This window comes from Aethalodelphis obliquidens, unplaced genomic scaffold, assembly GCF_003676395.1.
Source record: "Aethalodelphis obliquidens isolate GAN/ISIS:26980383/991018 unplaced genomic scaffold, ASM367639v1 scaffold27, whole genome shotgun sequence".
In the NCBI taxonomy this organism is placed as follows: domain Eukaryota; kingdom Metazoa; phylum Chordata; class Mammalia; order Artiodactyla; family Delphinidae; genus Aethalodelphis; species Aethalodelphis obliquidens.
The window spans coordinates 19242272-19262112 of NW_020837971.1; the positions used below are offsets into that span (position 1 = coordinate 19242272).

Below are 19841 nucleotides of genomic sequence, written 5' to 3' on the forward strand. Positions count from 1 at the left end.
GTTCAATTGGCTAGTAACAACTTGTAGGAGACATAAATCTTCCTAACAACAATCTTATTGATTGTGAACTATTTCAATTTTGACTTTGACAACAATAGAAAAATTTTTAATGCTTAGAAGAACTTTAAAAGTTCTGGAGATATTTAAAGAATCTGTTGGCATAGTTGGAATGTAGACAATAATTAAGTATATTGGAAAAGACTCCTGAAAGCCCCTGGAGAAGAAAGTGCTGGGCCTAGAACCTGATTTGAGAGGAGGCCGGGGGAGTATATGCTTTCTTGGAGTAACATCGCCATCTTGCGTCTTTCTTAGATACTGCTGATAAAAATAAGCAAACCCTTATTTCTTTTAGCACTCCTAAATGTTCTCTAATTAAAGAAATTTGAACATTTGTTTCAAGGTTCAAACAGAAGTTTTATTTATTTATTTAAAGAAGAGTTTTTAAAAAGACTGTATTGAGGTATGATTTACACTCAATAAAATGCACCCTTTAAAGTGCACCAGTTTTCAATGAATTTCAAAAATGAACTCCCAGGCAGCCACCAGAACAATCAAGTTGCATAACATTTCTATCATCTCCCAGAGGTACCCTAGTGCCTATTTACAGATAACCCCATGCCCAGCTGTTGCCCCGGGCAACCACTCATCTGCTCTCTATCATTAGAGATCAGTTTTGATGTTTAGAATTTCATATAAACGAAATCATACAGTATGTACTCTTTTGTGCCTGTATTTAAGTATGTGCTTTTTTTCTTCATCATAACATTGTTAAAATCTGTTCATGCTTTTGCATCTATCAGTAGCTCATTCATTTTTGCTCCTGAGTACTATTCCTTTGCGTGACTACTCCTCTATTTACCATTCTCCTGTTGATGGCCACAGCTTGTTTCCAGTTTTTAATTATTTTGAGTAAGACTGCTCCGAAAGTATGTGTATAATAAGTGTGTACAAATGTTCTCATTTCTCTTGGTAAATACTTAGAAGTACATGGCTGGGTTTCAGGGTAAATAGATGTTTAACTTTACATGAAACGAAGTATTTTCTAGAATGGCCTTACCATTTTATTTTCCCAGAGCAATCAATGAGAGTTCCAGCTGAGTCATATCCTTCATAGTTGGTGTTGTCATTCATATTATCCATTATGATGGATATATAGTAGTAGCTCATGATGATTTTAATTTGCATTTTCCTGTTCACTAATACTGTTAAGCATTTTTTCATATGCTTATTGGTCATTCATATATATTATTTTGTCAAATGTTTGATTAATTTGCTTTCCTCTTTATAAAGTTGGGTTGTCTTCTAATTATTGAGTTATAAATTTCTTTGTATATGCTCTGCATGTCTTTTGCCAAATACATGCATTGTTAGTATATTTTCTGAGTCTGTGACTTGCCTTTTTGTATTCTTAAGTGTCCTTTGAAGAGCAAACATTTAAAATTTTGATGAAGTCTAATTCATCAATAATTTTTATAGGTATAGCTTTTTGTTACCTATCTAAAATTTTTGCCTATACTGAGATCACAAAAATTTTCCCCTATGTTTTTTTCTAGAAACCTTATAGTTTTAATATTTGTATTTTGGCCTATGATCCTTTTCATGTTAATTTTTGTATATGATAAGAGGGAAGTACTGAGGTTTCTTTTTTCCTAGATAGATACCTAAATGCACCAGCATCTTTTCTTAAAAAGACCATCTGTTCCCCTTGGCCCCTTTCTTGAACATCAACTGACCATATTTGTATGGGCATATTTCTGGACCCCTCATTTTATTCCTTTTATCTGTTTATCAAAACTTAGACTTGTCCTGATTACTCTCATTCTATACGTCTTGAGATCCTCCAAATGTGTCCTTGTTTTAAAATTATTTTGGCTACAGTATGTCCTCTGCATTTCCTTATATTGGGTTGGCTGAAAAGTTTGTTTGCCCTTAGTTGTCTTTAACTTCATTTGAAACAATTTTGTTAGATTGTATTGTGATAGCTGTCATATAAGCGTGCATTTAAAAAAAAACATCAAAATTGGTGAATTTTTGTGTAGCCATTTTAATATCGAATATGGAAAAAAAAGCAGCATTATCTGCATATTATGCTTTATTTATTTCAAGAAAGATAAGAACACAACTGAAATGCAAAAAAAAAAAAAAAAAGATTTGTGCCACGTATGGAGAATGTGCTGTGACTGACTGAACGTGTCAAAAGTGGTTTGCGAAGTTTTGTGCTGGAGATTTCTCGCTGGACAGTGCTCCACGGTCGGGTAGACCAGTTGAAGTTGATAGTGATCAAACAGAGACTTTAATTGAGATCAATCAACGTTATACCACACGGGAGATAGTCGACATATTCAAATTATCCAAACCAAGCGTTGGAAATCATTCGCACCAGCTTGGTCATGTTCATCACTTTGATGTTTGGGTTCCACGTAAGTTAAGCGAAAAAAAATCTGCTTGACCGTATTTCCGCATGTTATTCTCTACTTCAACGTAATAAAAACGTTCCATTTTAAAAACAAATTGTGACAGGCGATGAAAAGTGGATACTGTGCAATAACGTGGAACGGAAGAGATCGTGGGGGAAATGAAATGAACCACCACCAACCACACCAAAGGCCAGTCTTCATCCAAAGAAGGTGATGTTGTGTACGTGGTGGGATTGGAAGGGAGTCCTCTATTATGAGCTCCTTCCAGAAAACCAAACGATGAATTCCAACAGCTACTGCTCCCAATTAGACCAAGCGAAAGCAGCACTCGACGAAAAGCATCCAGAATTAGTCAACAGAAAACGCATAATCTTCCATCAGAATAACATGAGACTGCAAGTTTCTTTGATGACCAGGCAAAAACTGTTACAGCTTGGCTGGGAAGTTCTGATTCATCCGTAGTATTCATCAGACATTGCACCTTCAGATTTCCATTTATTTCGGTCTTTACAAAATTCTTTTAATGGAAAAACTTTCCATCCCCTGGAAGACTGTAAAAGGCACCTGGAACAGTTCTTTGCTCAAAAAGATAAAAAGTTTTGGAAAGATGGAATTATGAAGTTGCCTGAAAAATGGCAGAAGGTAGTGGGACAAAATGGTGACTACGTGGTTCAATAAAGTTCGTGGTGAAAATGTGTCTTTTATTTTTACTTAAAAACCAAAGGAACTTTTTGGCCAGCCCAATACATTTTAGGATCTGCGTGTCAAGTTCTACAAAATAGCTAGCTGGGATTTTGATTGGGATTGGCATTGCATCTATTAATTTGGGGAGAACTAACATCTTAACAATATTGAGTCTTTCAATCCATGAACACGATATTTTTCTTTACATCTTTAATTTCTCTCACCAATTTTTTTATAGTATTCAGTGAATAGGTTTTGCAAATATTTTGTTAAATTTATCTTTAAATATTTCATGATTTCGATGACAGTATATAAATATAATGGTATTTAAAATTTTTCATTTTCTAATTTTTCAGTATGTAGGAATACAAGTGGTGTTGTATACTGACCTTGCATCCTGTGGCCTTCTTAATTCACTCATTACCTCTAACGTAAGTTCTGGAGATTCCTTAGGAACTTCTACACACAATCATGTCATCTGCAAATAAAACAAATGAACATTTTTGTTTCCAAGACAAAAAATGCCTTTTATTGCTGTCTTGCTTTTTTTGTACTGGCTAGCCTGGCAAGGACTTCTTGTGCAAGGCTGAATAAAAGTGATGGGGATGGAGCCTGATCTTAGGGAATATGGATTCAATCTTTTCTGTTAACTGTGATGTTAGCTGTACATATTATGTAGAAAAATGTCTTTTATCAGTTGCCCTTTATTCCTATTTTGGTGCAAGTTTTTGTAATAATTGCAGACTAAATTGTCAAATGCACCTTTTCTTCTCCTCCTGAAGCAGGAAAACTTATTTTCCCCTTCTTTATTCTGTTAAGGTTGAGTTACATTAATTTTTCATATGTTAAGTCAACCTGGCACTCCCAAGAAAAATTCCATTTGGTCATAATATATTATGCTTATTACACATAGTTAGATTCAGTTTGTTAATAGTTTATTAATGATTTTTGCATCTAGGTTCCTGAGAGATATTGGTGTGCAGGTTTTTTTCTTTGACGTATTTGTCTGGTTTTGGTATAAGAGTGATGTTAGCTTCAAAAATTGAGTTGGAAAGGGTTCCTTCTTTATTTTCTAAAAGAGTTTGTGAATATTATTATTATTTTTTTCTTCTTAAAATGTTTGGTAGGGCTTCCCTGGTGGCGCAGTGGTTAAGAATCCACCTACCGATATAGGGGGGTTCAGGGAGATCCCACATGCCGTGGAGCAACTAAGTCTGTGTGCCAGAACTACTGAGCCTGTGCTCTAGAGCCCATGAGCCCCAACTACTGAAGCCCGTGTGCCTAGAGACCGTGCTCAGCAACAAGAGAAGCCACCGCAATGAGAAGCCCGTGCACCGCAATGAAGAGCAGCTCCCAATCACCACAACTAGAGAAAGCCCGCACGCAGCAACAAAGACCCAATGCAGCCAAAAATAAATGAATAAAATAAATAAAATTTTTTAAAAAGTTAAAAAAAATGTTTGGTAAAATCCACCAGTGAAGACACTTGGGCTGGGAGTTTTCCTTGTAGAAAGATTTTTAATTATGAATTCAGTTTACTATATACATGGCTATTCAGATTTTCTATCAATTTTTATATTACAAAGAATTTGTCCATTGCTTCTAAGTTACCAAATTTAACAGCATAAATTTATTTGTACTATTCTCTTTTTATCCTTTTAATGTCTGTAGGATTGATAGTGATGTCTTCTCTTTCATTCTTGGTATTAGAAATTTGTATTTTTTTCTTTTTTTTATCATCTTAGGTATAGATTTACCAATTTTATTGATTTTCCAAAGAATCCTTTGGTTTCATTGATTTATCTCTATTTTCTACTTAAAAAGGTGGTAAATGTTTTCTGTTCGTGGCCAAATAAATATTTTAGGTTTTTCGGCCATATGATCTCTAAGGCAGCACTAGACAACAAGTAAATGAATGAGTGGAACTATGTTCAAATAAAACTTTATTTACAAAAACAAGTGGTGAGCCAGATTTTGCCTGCGAGCTGTGGTTTGCTGACCCTTGGTTTATTAATTTCAACTCATCTTTATTTTTTCTTCCTTGTACTTTGGAGTTGATATTCTCTCATTTTCTAGCTTTGTAAGGTAGAAATCTTAATCCTTCAGTTCTGAAGGACATTTCCAATGAGTTTAGAATTCTAGGTTCACTCCCCCAACCAGCACCAGTAGTTTAAAGATGTGATCGGTTTTAGATGAAATGCTTGCTCTTGGTCTTTGTTTCTGTGTATTGCTTCCTTTGGCTACTTTTAAGATGATCTTTTTAATCACGATTTTCAAAAATTTGATTATGATAATGATATACTTTGCTGTGTTTTTCTGTTTCTTCAGCTTGGTTATTCGTTTGTTTCTTTGTTTAGCTTATTGGATGTGTGTGTTGGTTTATAATTAATCAAATTTGGAAAATTTTGTGTTCAGTGATGTCACACTGGTACCTTGAAATCAACAATAGTGTATTTACATCATAAAAATTGGCCTATGCTATAAATCGAGTCTTTTTTCCCCCATGGAGCTAGTTGTTAAAATTTACTGCCTACAGGTCACTAAAATTTGGTTCTTTTGAATTTTTTTTCTTTATGTTTTTCTATTATGGTAGTTTCTGTTGCTATGTGTTCACATTTACTGATATTCTTAAGTTTTCACTGGATGCTATCCTTATACTGTAAATTTATTATTTAAGATACTGTATTTTTCAGCTGTAAAGTTCTGTTTGGATCTTGTTATAATACTTTCCATTGATCTTTTCATGATGTTTTTCTTTGAATCCTTGACCATATATATATATTTTTTTGCTGCGTTGTGCCTTTGTTGCTGTGTGCGGGCTTTCTCTAGTTGCAGCGAGTGAGGGCTACTCTTCATTGCAGTGTGCTACCTTCTTATTGCAGTGGCTTCTCTTGTTGCAGAGCATAGGCTCTAGGTGCACGGGTTTCAGTAGTTGCTGCACGTGGGCTCAGTAGTCGTGGCTCAAAGGCTTCAGTAGTTGTGGCATGAGGGCTCAGTAGTTGTGACTCGCGGGCTCAGTAGTTGTGGCTCACTGGCTTAGTTGCTCGCGGCATGTGGGATCTTTCCAGACCAGGGATCAAACCCAAGTCCCCTGCACCAGCAGGTGGAATTCGTAACCACTGCACCACCAGGGAAGTCCCTTGACCATATTTTTAATAATTGTTTCAAAGTAACTCATTGTTAACTCCCTGTTATTGTTGACAGGAACACTGTCAACTCCTGTTTGGCTTCGACTGCTTCTTCCTTCCCTCCCTTCCTCTCTGTGTTTACTCTATGTCTAATTTAGTACTATTACTAAGGTATCACCCTTCTGAGGTTTCTACTAAATGTTCCATATAGTTGACAAAGATTCCCCATTTGGCTGGTCAGAACTTGCATGTTTCCTAGATCTTGTGTCCTCTGGGAATGATTCATCTGAGGGCACCTGGTCATTGTTAGCCCAGCCTGGTGGAGTTTTACCTTATGTTAGCATAGCTTAGTTTTTATCAACAGACTCACAGAGAACTCTGAAGATTTCAACAGCTCTTTCTCCATCTAGCTCCCTCCTCTATGCTGCTGTGCCCCAGAAATTCCAGCATCTCAGACTTCTTGATCCCTAGTAATAATCTCCTGAACTCAAGACCTCTGCAAGGGATCCTCCCCTCAACCCTGAAGCTTTGCTTTAGACAGTGCCCTTCAGGCAGAAGGCTGGAGTGATTTTAAGGCTCAGTGTTTGAAAGCGGTTATTTCATATATTTTGTCCAGTTTCATTTTTTTTAAACAATGGGAGGACATGTCTTTTTCTAGTTTCTCCATCATGGCTGGAAGCTTAAGTTCTTATACATGCTTGACCAAACAAGTAATCTTTCTTCATCTGGTATATTCAACCCCTTTGACAGAGCTCTTAATAGCACTATCAGTCTTAAGTGGTATGCATTATGAATAATAGAAAGGGAGGAGATATTATAATCCACTGAGTCAACACCAACTATAATGGAGGGAGCTGGATGTTGTGGGTAGATAGATGGTCCTCCTGTGCAGTGAATAAATTATGTCCTTCCTTGGTACTTAATCCTTAGGTTGGGTTGAACTAACCTGAGGGCTAAGTATTAAATTTCTCATTTCTTAAAACAGCTAGAAAGTAACAATCTGAGGATTCACTATGGGGTAGTAGAGAAAGAGAAAAAATGCAAAAATAATTCCTTCCTGGGAGTTAGGAAGCTTGGCTCAAAGGCCAAGACTCTGCATTTATAATCCTCCACACTTCCTTCCATTTCTATCTGTAAAAATGGGCAATTGAACTCTTTGTCCTTTAACAATCCTTCTGGCTTGGCGATTTTTACTACTGTTCTGTTTTCTCACCATTATTCCTAGTATTATCCCATGTTAATTGGTGTAATATCATAGGCTAGAACAGTTACCTTCTTAAGGGTTAAATTATTCCTATTGCATCAATTAGTAGAGGGTAGGTGCTAAGAGCAGTGCTAGGAAAGTGAATAGAAGATAAAAACAGGCATATCAAATAGCCTCTTGTAATAGTGTAGAGATCTCTGTATTTCCAGTTAAAGAGAGCTTCTGGGTTAAAAACAATCACAAGATAGCAGGGCCTGATATTTTAATCTCCAATCTTCTTATTAAAATAGCAATGATTGTGAATTAAAGCAGGAGCTCAGAATTCATCTCCTCCAACATCTAACGTAACTAACAATAATTATTAGCACAGCGAAAATTTCAAGAGCAAGAACCAAACAAGGAAAAGCATACAACTTCATGCCATAGACTTCAATAAGTAGTGAAAAAAGAAAAACAAAATATTCTGGCATGGCTTGGCATAGCTTCCTAGCCTTAACCCTAAGCTCCAGAAAGAGAGGGAATGAAATATTGAGAATTTCCACAATTATTTCTTACTTTGGAGAAAGGTAGTTGGAGGGTTGAACAGGAAGCTCAGGTAAAATTCAAAAAGAAATTGTAATAGGGAAGAACAAATCTGACTCCATATTGGATGTATTTCTTTTACTTTAACCTTTGTTATGCATAACAGCCCATCTCTGGGAACCCCACCTCCTATGCCTGAACATTAAGATAAATCCCTTTTTTCAGCTCACAGGAAGCATCCTGACCAGGCCCACCTGTGAATGGCTGCAGGAAAGAAGAAACTGACTCACCCCCTTGGAGTCTGGCGGAAACCAGGAAATATTTGCAACAACTTATCTTTTTAATGTTACCTCCTCACCTCCCACCTCTCTGTTCCATAAAAGAAAACTAGCACCCAAACCTGGGCAAGATGGGTCTTTTGGACACTAGTCCACCATCTTCTCAGTCTGCTGGTCTTCTGAATAAAGTCATTATTTCTTATCCCAACAACTCGTCTCTCAATTTATTGGCCTGTCATGTGGTGAGGAGTATGAGCTTGGGCTCGGTAACAAAATCTTCAGGAGTAAAAGCATCTACAGCAAGACGCTCTGGAGGGGCAGAAGAGCTCTAAGACCCGTGTGGGTTGGAAGAACAGTCTGAGAGTAAGGGATCACCCACACAATAACTGGGTGCACTTTGGGCCAAGCGAATATTAAGATAGGGCACTGGGTCAGAGGAGAAAACAGAATCCATATCCTTAAGCAAAGGAAACATAGCTGGAGCCAGGCCTACGCCATTTCCCTGCATCCTCAGGCTACAGAGAAGGCAACAGGAGCAATGCTCATCTTCCGAGCTGCAGGTCTAAGGAAACAATCAGGACTCTGAGTATGAACGACACTGAGGAAAACTCGACCACACTATAGAGAACAAAGGGCAAGTCAAGCAGAGTAGCCTATGTTCTGCACATGCAAGATGAAAAGAAAGGACATAATTACACCATTCCCTGTATTTTTGTGGCTTTAAATTTTTCATAATAAATATTTTTAAAGGATTGTTTAAATTTAAATTATACAAGCATACTACTGAAAGGTAAATACAAGGAGATATGAAGATAGCATAAGAAGACAAAGAGTAGAAATCTCAAAGAAACAGAAGGAAACTCTCTACAACTTTTTGTGACAAAAGACCCTTAATAAGGACGTGAACTCCAGAAAATGATTACTCGCCAGTAAAATTTTAAAAACAGAATAAAAAAGACAAAACTGTACTACTAAAGGAAAAAATTGAGAACAAAATAATATCAGGGAATGAATTAGAAATAGCAAGAAACAGAATAGAGAGTTAAAAACTGAAATAATAAAGTACAAAAGGGCTTGAGCTAATCACAGTGAACAGAGGAACAAGCAAGGTAAAACAATTAAGAAAATATAATATATAAAGAAAGAAGAAAAGCTAACAAAAGGTCATTTCCTTAAACAGATACCCCAGCAGATCAAGCAGAAAACTTACTACAAAATTTCCCTGAAGTACGAATCAAATAGTCTATGTAAAAAATTATACAGAATATCAGTTTTTATTGAGAGTTGTTTGCCACTGAATGTCAGGAATAGAGAAATAATTCTTTAATCGCACAGAGGGGACAAAGTAAGATGGGAATATTTCAAGCCAGTGTCAAATTTCTCCTTAGTAACACTTAGTGCTAGGATATAACGGAGTGATTAATTTCAGCCAAATTTTTAAAAATAATAAAGTGACAATTTTATACCCACTCATGTCACTAAAATATAAAGACAGATATATTCAAACATGTGTGAACTCAGGAAATGTACTGTCTATAAGAACCTTAAAAAAAAATAAAACTACTTGACAGGGAAATTTAACTGATCAAGAAATAATTTTGAAAACATAGTTTAAAATCTGCAATCTTTCTCAATATAAATTTTCACAAAGCTCTATAAATATCTTCCTAAAAGGTTAATTCTACAGTGCAACAATGGAAAACAACATTTCATGATTTTTATATTCTTGTGATGTTACTGTGTCCAAAAATTATACTTGCTTGAACTTTTATTTCTTTTAGAAAACAGGAGAAAAAAAGGCAATAAAAACCTGCCCCAATTTGCTAGAGCTGCCATAACAAAGCACCACAGACTGGATGGCTTAAACAGAAATTTATTTTCTCACAATTCTGGAGGCCGGAATTCTGAGATCAAGATGTCAGCTGGGAAGGGTTCTTGTGAGACTGCTCTCTTTAACTTCAGATGGCTGTCTTCTCACTGTATCTTCATACCACCTTCCCTCTGCACCTGGGTCCAAACTTCCTTTTCTTATAAGAACATCAGGCACACTGGAATAGGGCCCACAATAATTACCTCATTTTAACTTAAGTACCTCTTTAAAGGCCCCGTCCCCAAATACAATCACATTCTAAGTCCTGGGGCTTAAGACTTCTACATGTAAGTTTTGGGGAGACACAATTCAGCTCCTAACACTCTCCATGGCTCGATGTAAAGAAAGTGCAATTGAATGTCATCATGCTCCATTATTTAAGCCCCAGGGAATGCAATGAAAAGGTCAGAACCCCTTGCCTTCTTGAAATAAGTCAACTGGTTATAGCTAGGTTTGGGATCAAAGTCATCTTTTGTCTTGGGAGAGGTGCTGGACTTCTTATCATCTTGGGGGAAGAAAAGACTGACTGGTAGTAGAGGGAAAGAGCACAGGACACTCAGTGTTGTTTAACAGTGGTTTTGATAAAGCATAAAGAAAACAGCAGAATGACTAGTTTCTTCCCATTTCCTAGTCTTATTTTTTATTTTCACTCACTTTACTGTTTAAGGTTTACAGAAAACATTGAATATAAAGTACAGAAAATGACTACACCCTCCCCCTCCCACTCCCCCGGCAGTTTCCCCTATTATTCACAACTTGTACATCTGTTACTATTGATGAATACATTATTAACCAAAGTCCATCATTTACACTAGGTATCACTCTTTGTGTTGTACAGTTCTGAGTCTTGACGAATGCATACCATCATGTAGCCACCATTGTGGTTCATTCACAAGTTTCCAGGCACTCAAAATCCCATGCTACACCTAGACATTCCTTCTTCCCTGTCCCCATACCCCAGGTAACTACTAACTTTTTCCTGTCTTTACAGTCTTGCCTTTTCCAGAATGTCATAGCTGGAAGCAAACAGCGTGCAGCCTTTTCAGATTGTCTTTTTTCACCGAGAAATACGCATTTAAGGTTCCTTCACGTCTTTTCACAGCTTGATAGCTCTTTTTTTTTTAAACACTGGATAACATTCTATTCTATGGATGTATCACAGATTGTTTATCCATTCATCTACTGAAAGGCACCTTGGTTGCCTCCTCACAATGATAAATAAAGCTGTTATAAAAATCCCTGTGTACGTTTTCAACTCATTTGGGTTAAACACCAGGGAGCGTGACTGCTGGATAGTATAGTCAGATTATGTTTAGCTTTGTAAAAAATGCCCAAGTGTCTTCCAAAGTGACTGCACCATTTTGCATACCGACCAGCAATGCATGAGAGCTCCTGTGGCTCCACATCCTCATTAGCACTTGCTGTTGTCAGTATTTTGGATTTTAGCGATTCTAACAGGCACATCTCATTGTTTTAATTTGCAATTGCCTGATGACGTGATATTGAGCACTTCTTCATATTTGCCATCTGTATATCTTTTTTGGTGAGGTATCTTGTGCAGATCTTTTGCCTCTTTTTGAATTTTTTTAGTTGCTGACTTTCAAGAGTTCTTTGTATATTCTGAATACAAGTCTTTTATCAGACATGCATTTTGCACATATTTTCTCCCAGTGACTTGTCTTTTCATTCTCTCAACAGTGTCTTTATGTAGAGCAGAAGTTTTCGATCTTGATGAAGTCACACTTATCTTTTTCTTTCATGGATCATGCCTTTGGTGTTGTATCTAAATACATCACCAAACCTAAGGTCACCTCTGTTTCTCTTATGTTATCTTCTAGACATTTTAGAGTTCTGCATTTTACATTTAGGTCTATGATCCATTTTAATTTTTGTAAAATGTCTAAGTTCTGTGACTGGATATCCAGTTATTCCAGTACCTTTTGCTGAAAAGATTATCTATGCTCTTTTGAATTGCCTTTGCTCATTTATCAAAGATCAGTTGTCTCATTTGTGTGGGTCTATTTCTGGATTTTCTACTGTTCAATTGATCTATTTATCTCTTCTTTCACCAATACCATACTGTCTTGATTACTACAGATATACAGTAAGTCTTGAAGCCTAGTAGTGACAGTTCTCCAACGTTATTCTTCTTCAATATTGTGTTGGCTACTCTTTTGTCTTTCTATAAACTTTAGAACCAGTTTGTTGATACCCAAAATAATTTGCTGGGATTTTGATAGGAATTGTGTTGAATACCAAATTGGGAAACACTGACATCTCTAAAATATTGAGTCTTCCAATCTGTGAACATGGAATATCTCTCCATTTATTTACATTTGTATTTCTTTCAACAATTTTGTAGTTCTCTTAGTATAGACCTTGCACATATTTTGTTAAATTTATACCTATGTCTGCCTGCCTCCTTCCTGCCTCTCTCTCTCTCCCTTTTTTTTTTTGGTGCTAATAAAAGTGATGTATTTTTTATTTCAAATTCCAATTTGAAAGCAATTGACTTTTGTATATTAACTTGGTATCCTGTAATCCTGTAATCTGGCTGTAATTGTTTATTAGTTCCAGGATATTTTTTTGTTGAGTTTTTGGGATTTTCTACATAGACTATCATGTCATCTGTGAAAAAAGACAAGTTTTTTTTATTCTCCATCTATATGCCTTCACCCCCTCCCCTTTTCTATGTCATGAGTAAGGACATCTAGTATGATGGTTAATAGGAGTGTGAAGGTCTTACAATTTTTACTTTTCTTATAATTTTTACTTTATTGTTTTAAAAGAATTAAAGTGGGCTTCACCAAGAGATTAATTCCTTGTGTAGGGACTATTCCAATACACTAACAGAAGTTGGAGGGGAGAGGAATAAGGAGGGAGGAAGTGTGTTAAATTTCTCATCATAGCACAGCACCAATTTTACTAAAATTAAAACATTTCAAGAATATATACCTTATAATAACTCCAACCTAATGTTTTCTCTTAATCTAAGAGTTATAATTAAGGAGCAATATAGCATGTGGTAAAGAAATGTTTATCATCTTACATTCAGAAATTTGGAAATTATTTCATTTTCATTTCAGTTCATTTTTCTTCTGTTAAACTCAGATAAACTTAATATTTTAAATATAATTTTAATATGATCATATTTTTATTATATATCTGTATACTTTTTCTAGCTATTTACCTAGGTATCTTTCAACCTGTATGTTTGCAGAGAGAGAACTGGAGTGGGGTTCATCTGTTAACAAAGCATTTTACTGGATAAAGGATAGTGGTTGATTTTTAACATTTTCTTTGTACTTGTCTGTACTGTCTGAATTTTAAAAATAATTAGCATGTATTATTTTTGATAAAAATGTTATTTCAGGGGCTTTCCTAGTGGCGCAGTGGTTGGGAGTCCGCCTGCCGATGCAGGGGACACGGGTTCGTGCCCCGGTTCAGGAGGATCGCGCATGCCGCAGAGCAGCTGGGCCCGTGAGCCGTGGCCGCTGGGCCTGCGCGTCCAGAGCCTGTGCTCCGCAACGGGAGAGGCCACAGCAGTGGGAGGCCCACGTACCGCAAAAAAAAAAAATAATAAATAAATAAAATGTTATTTCAAAAATATAATCACAACTGCTTAAAAAAGATGTACTCAACAACCAAAAAAATTAAGATAACAGCTATATGTCCAAATATGGATGGAATTTGCTCTAAATACATACTATAGTGTTAGATTTTGACATCATGTTTACACAGGTTCTACCCTCTGAAGCAGTACCACATAACTTAGGGGGTTAGGTAGCAATCACTGTCTTAACCTTTCCCATCTGCTTCTACATGAGGGATTAAAATGCTACATCAACCAAAAACTGCACAACCACAGACTTAATTATTATGCAGAATCTACTTTATGAAACAACTAAATTGGTGGACTATCCTCTCCACTCCCCAATTAGCAAGTCTTATTTCACATACCTTAAAGCTTGGGACAATAACAGTATCATTCCTAAATTGTTAACAATAATTTTTAATATTATAATTAGTGTATGTATAAAATAGCAGCTTCTTTATTGAATCAAGATAAATATAAGCTGTCATAAGTTAATATGCTTTTTAGATATATTTGACTCATAGATTCTTTTTCTCTTGCAATTATTTTAGAAAACTAAGTCATCTGTAGAGTTTTACTATCTCTTGTTTTATCAAATATCTTATTACCTTAAAAAAACAGGACTTAAAAATTTTTTAAAAATTTAAACTAGTAAAAATTGTCAATGGAAAAAAATTTAAACAGTATCAAACCTAAAGTAGCAAACATCATCAAATCTATATCAGATCTGTATCTTTAAAGGCTTTCCCTTAGACATATATAAATACATAGATGTTGTGATATTTACTATAATGTAACCCAATGTGGTACATATTTACTATTTTGTGGTATGATATTTACTATTTTGTAACCCAATATAGAACTAGCTCAATTACTGCAACGAGAATATAATTATTAGAGAATTACATGTTTTAAAGCAGGCATACCTCATTTTATTGCACTTCACTTTACTGTGCTTCGCAGATACCGCACTTCTACAAATTGAAGATTTGTGGCACCCATGTGTTGGGCAAGTCTACTGGCACCATTTTTCCAACAGCATTTGCTCACTTCCTGTCTCTGTAACACAGTTTGATAATTCTCATGATATTTCAAACTTTTTCATTATTTTTATATTTGTTATAAGAATCTGAGACCAGTGATCTTTGATGTTACTATTGTAATTGTTTTGGGGCACCACAAACCACACTCATGTAAGACAGAGAACTTTATAAATGTTGTGTGTGTCCTGACTGCTCCACTGACCAGCTGTTCCCCATCTCTCTCCCTCTCCTCAGGCCTCTCTATTCCCTGAGACACAACAATATTGAAATTGGGCTGATTAACAGACTCTAAGTGTTCAAGTGAAAGGAAGAGTCAATTCATGTGCCAAACTTAATTGCTGTCTTTACAGAGAAATGGCCACGGCCACCCCAGCTTTCAGCATCCACCACCCTGATCAGTCAGCAGCCACCAACATCCAGGCAAGACCCTCCACCAGCACAAAGATGACAACTCACTGAAAACTCAGATGATGATTAGCGCTTTTTAGCAATAAAATATTTTTTAAGTAATGTACAATTTTTAAGCATAATGTTACTGCACACAACAGACTATACTATAGTATGAACATAACTTTTATATGCACTGGGAAACCAAAAAATTCATATGACTTGCTTTATTGTGATATTTGCTTTATAGCACTGGTCTGGAATTGAACCCACAATATCTCCGAGGTACACCTGTACCCATTTTGAAAACCTATAGAAAGAAGATATAGAGGTACAATTTTTTTTTTTTTGCGGTACGCGGGCCTCTCACAGTTGTGGCCTCTCCTGTTGTGGAGCACAGGCTCTGGACGCGCAGGCTCAGCGGCCATGGCTCACGGGCACAGCCGCTCTGCGGCATGTGGGATCTTCCCAGACCGGGGCACGAACCCGTGTCCCCCACATCAGCAGGCGGAGCGCCACCAGGGAAGCCCTAGAGGTATAATTTTTAACTCTCTTTCAGAGAAGCACAGAGATCTTGCTTGTTAGTAAAATAAATGTAAAAAAAAAATCATATACCCCATTTTCAATTAAAGATTATATTTTTCTACTTTAAGGAACAAAAGACTAGAACTCTGGGTAAAATATTACTTAACCTACTTGGAGGGTGTATTATTTAAACTTGGCGTTTTTTAAAAAAATCCTGTATCTATACAAGGGTTTTTAAACTTTCTTAGTTCAAGCAGAGATTCAGGAATCTAAATGGAGCATTAATTCAGCTTATCTCAAATAACACTATCAATATTTCACTGATATTTTTAAATTGAGGGGCAATTTAAAATTTCTACTATGTATACTTACAATTTATAGTCGACATTATTTATGTCAAAACAAAATTTTAAAAACTTGACTTCATCATGTGCATATAGATCTTTTCCACATTATGAAAAAATTCAAACATACGTAAAAGTTGAATTGTTCAGTGAATACCCATACTACTACACCTAAGAATCTTTCAATGACTGTATACTTGTACCTGTACACTTCACTCCTGTCAGTGGTTATATCATTTAACTAGAGCGAGAGTTCAGTGTTTGTGTACGGTGTTTTATTTTTTGAGGTAAACTTTACATGAAGTAGAATACAGACCTTATGAGTACCTTTTGATGCCGTGTGAGAAATGCACACACCTGCTGCCATGACTGAATGTCTGTACGCCCCACATTCATTTGCTGAAGTGCTAATGTGATGGTGCTTGGAGGTAGGGACTTTGGGAAGTAATCAGGGGATGAGGGTGGAGCCCCCATGGTGGGATTAGCATCCATGTGCAGATGCCATGAAGACAGCCCTCTGTAAACTGGGACCACACTCTCTACTAAGAACCCAACCACGCTGGCACCCTGATCTGGAAGTTCTATCTTCCAGAACTGTGAGAAATAATTGTTTACTGTTTAAGCCATCCAGTTGATGGTATTTTATTACAGCAGTCTGAACTAAGACTCCTGTGTAACCCTAATCCTTGTCAAGTTACATTATTTTCACGCCTGAGTTCTCTCATCCTCCGTCTTAATCCCTATGCCCAAACACTGTTTTCAACATATATTAATTTTGCCTTGTCTGGAACTTCTTACAAATATTATTTACAGTATGCAGTCTTTTGCATAGACTTCTTTCACTCACCACAATGTTTCTGATATTAATCAATGGTGTTACATAAATATATATATATATTTTTTCCCTTAATTGTGGAATAGTATTTCATTGTGGAAATACATCTTTTTGTTCATCCATTCTTTGTTGATGGACCTGACTCACTTTTAGTTTTTTGGCTATATCTTTGTACAAGTCTTTTGGTGAATATATTTTCATATCACTTCAGTAAATACCTAAAATTGAAATTGAGGGATTATAGAGTGGTATACACCTAATTTTATAAAACTGCTGGGTACCATTTTACACTTCTGTTGACAATGATAACAGTTCTGATTGATCTAATATTTATACCCAGATTTGATGTTGTCAACCTTTTTAAGCATTCTCAGGGTGTGTAGTGATATATTGCAGTTTGATATACTACATTCTCATTATCATTCGGTTCAAATAATTTTCTAATTTCCCTCTTGATTTCTGCTTTAACCCTTTGAATTATTTATTTAGAAGCATGTTATTTAATTTCCAAATACCTGGAGATTTTTCTAAGTATCTGGTTGATACAGATTTCTAATTTAATTCCACAATGGTCAGAAAAAAATGTATGATTTGAAACTTTTTTAATATAAGACTTGTTTTATGACCCAGTATATGTTCTATCTTGGTAAAGTTACCATGTGCACTTGAAAACGATGTGTATTTGCAGTTTTGGGGGGTAGTGCTCCACTTGTAGACTAATCAGGTCAGGGTAGTTGACAATGTTGTTCAGATCTTCTATTTCTTTGTTGATTTACTTTTTTGTCTAATGCTGTAAGTTGTGGAACGAAGACATAAAATCCCCTACTTGTTTGTACAGTGGTCTTTTTGTTAATTTTTGTTTCCTGTATTTTTAACCTCAGTTACTAGGTGCACACAAATTTGATTGATATACCTTCCTGATGAAGATATTATGATTGATATACCTTTTATCATTATGAAAATGCTTCCTTTTTATCTCCAGTAATTCCTATGTTAAAGTCTACACTATCTAATATTATCTGATATAAACAAACCCCGGTACCAAATTCTGACATCTTCTTATTGTTTGCATTTCCATCTATTTACTTGCAACCTATATGTCTTTATACTTAAAGTGTACTTATATAATCAGCATATAGCTAAATCTTTGTTTTTTTTCAATCACTTTGACATCTGCTTTTTAAGGGGAGTTTTTAAACATAAAAATTACATTTGGATGTAATGAAATTACAGATGTGGTTATATTTAGTTCTCCTGTTTTGTTTGTTTTTTCTTTTTCTCCCTTCCTCCTTTTGGGTTTTGGGTTAATTGCGTATTTCTCTGAATGCCATTTTAATACGTGATTGTTTTTTCAGCTATATAGCTTTGCAGTTTTTAATTTTTTTCTTTAGTGGTTGCATTATTAACATAGTCTTAATACTACACCACTTCATGAAAAATATAAGAATGTTGCAATAGTATAGTTCCATGCACCCCTTCCATGGTAAAAGGCTGTACTCTGCTTGTATGACATTTGGCATTTCCATATCTATATCCATAAGTTCAGAACTCAAGGAGAAACTCTATAATTACTCAAGTGTGGATATACAAATACAGTCTCACCTGAATATCAAGGACATAATGGTTCAATGTGGCGTCCACAGAGCTCAGCGGTCTGCTGTAATATATATATTGTCAGGGTGATGGGCATCACTTGTTTTCTAGGTAAGAACCTAGGTTTTCCAAATATGTGATGATATGATTATGGGTTTTTGTCCCATGTCAAGGCAAAATACTGGAGCCTGTTAATAGTTATTGCACAGAATATTTGACTACAGGATGTGTTGGGAATGAAGCAGAGTAAAAACTTTTCCAAAGCCCAGAGGTCTGTAAAACATACTTCTTCTCTCTGCCTAACAATGGAACATGACAAGGGTACCAGAGGAATAAATGTAACTCAGGAGCAGCTGATAGAGCTGAGTTCAGAGAGAGGTTAGAACCCTCAGTGCTGTGATCTTCAGTACCTAAACGCTCCTGCTAAGTTTAAAAAAAATGTAGGTTTCTAATCCCTAAATGACTAAATATTCTGATTCAGTGGGTTAGAGGTCAGGAATTTACGTTTTTAACAGTTTTCATACACTGTACTGCAGGTGGTCCATACGTATTGTAAAGTTCACATGGGTACTTGGCCTTAGTTTTAAGAATTTTAAAATTCTGGACAGATTGGGGTGTTTAAATAAGTCTTCACCCCTAGGCCTTTAGCTCAGGTGACGTGGCCTTAGAGTCCTACAGTGATCATCCAAAGGAATGCTGTCTTTATCCCACCGTCCTTTATTTTTTTCTCTCTTCACAACACACTTTTTATTTGCCATACAGTATTTTTACTAACGTATATTTTGCTTTCTTGTCTGTTCCCTTCCCTCCCCTGTAAATTCCCTTACTAGACCGTAATAAGAGGGCATGACGTATCTGGCTCATTCATAGCACCTAGTAAAGCGTTATACACCTTAGGTGCTTGATAAATAATCGAGGACACACTGATTCATTCCAAAAACGTTAACATCACAGCACCATTTAGCACCAAATGTCTGGGTTCATAATAGTCTCAGCAAAACCCATAGTCGGATAACACGTATACCCTGTACCACGTCCCCACGGCAAACCCAGATCATGGCCTCAATTCCTGGGGAATTCCAAAGATGGACACAGAGGAAGGCCAGGTTTTGCGGGTGGGAGACCGTTTCGAGGGAGGTCGGTCACAAAACACTATGTTGCTTATAAGGTTCATTGTTGACGACTACAATTAAATACGTACAAAGGGACGGGCAGTCAAGAGGTCACCGCGCAAGACGAAGCCTATCAGAGCCTGTCGTCCGGACCGGTCCAGCAGAGTTGACCCAGCTAGGGAGTTCGGGTGAGGAGAGCGGCGGGGAGCACGCCCCGCCCACGCCGCGCAGGGGCCCACGCCACTCCCCACGCTCTCCACGGAACTACCCAAGCCGCCGCGACGCCATAGACTCGCACTCCCCG

General features: G+C 36.5%; 1 long non-coding RNA gene across 6 annotated transcripts in view; it reads right to left on the reverse strand.

The window, feature by feature from the left end:
- The window catches only part of LOC113629573 (uncharacterized), a 135122-nt gene extending 115289 nt beyond the window's left edge, over positions 1-19833 (reverse strand). For 2 of the 6 annotated variants that reach the window (XR_003436614.1, XR_003436618.1), the window contains exons 1-2: positions 19627-19825; positions 3491-3579 (exon numbers count right to left, since the gene is read on the reverse strand). This is a non-coding gene — a long non-coding RNA (uncharacterized LOC113629573). Of the gene's footprint in view, positions 1-3490; positions 3580-14624; positions 14758-19626 lie in introns of all 6 variants that reach the window. The other 4 variants (XR_003436616.1, XR_003436619.1, XR_003436615.1 and 1 more) reach the window with 3 other exon arrangements.
- Between the last annotated feature and the right edge of the window lie 8 nt (positions 19834-19841).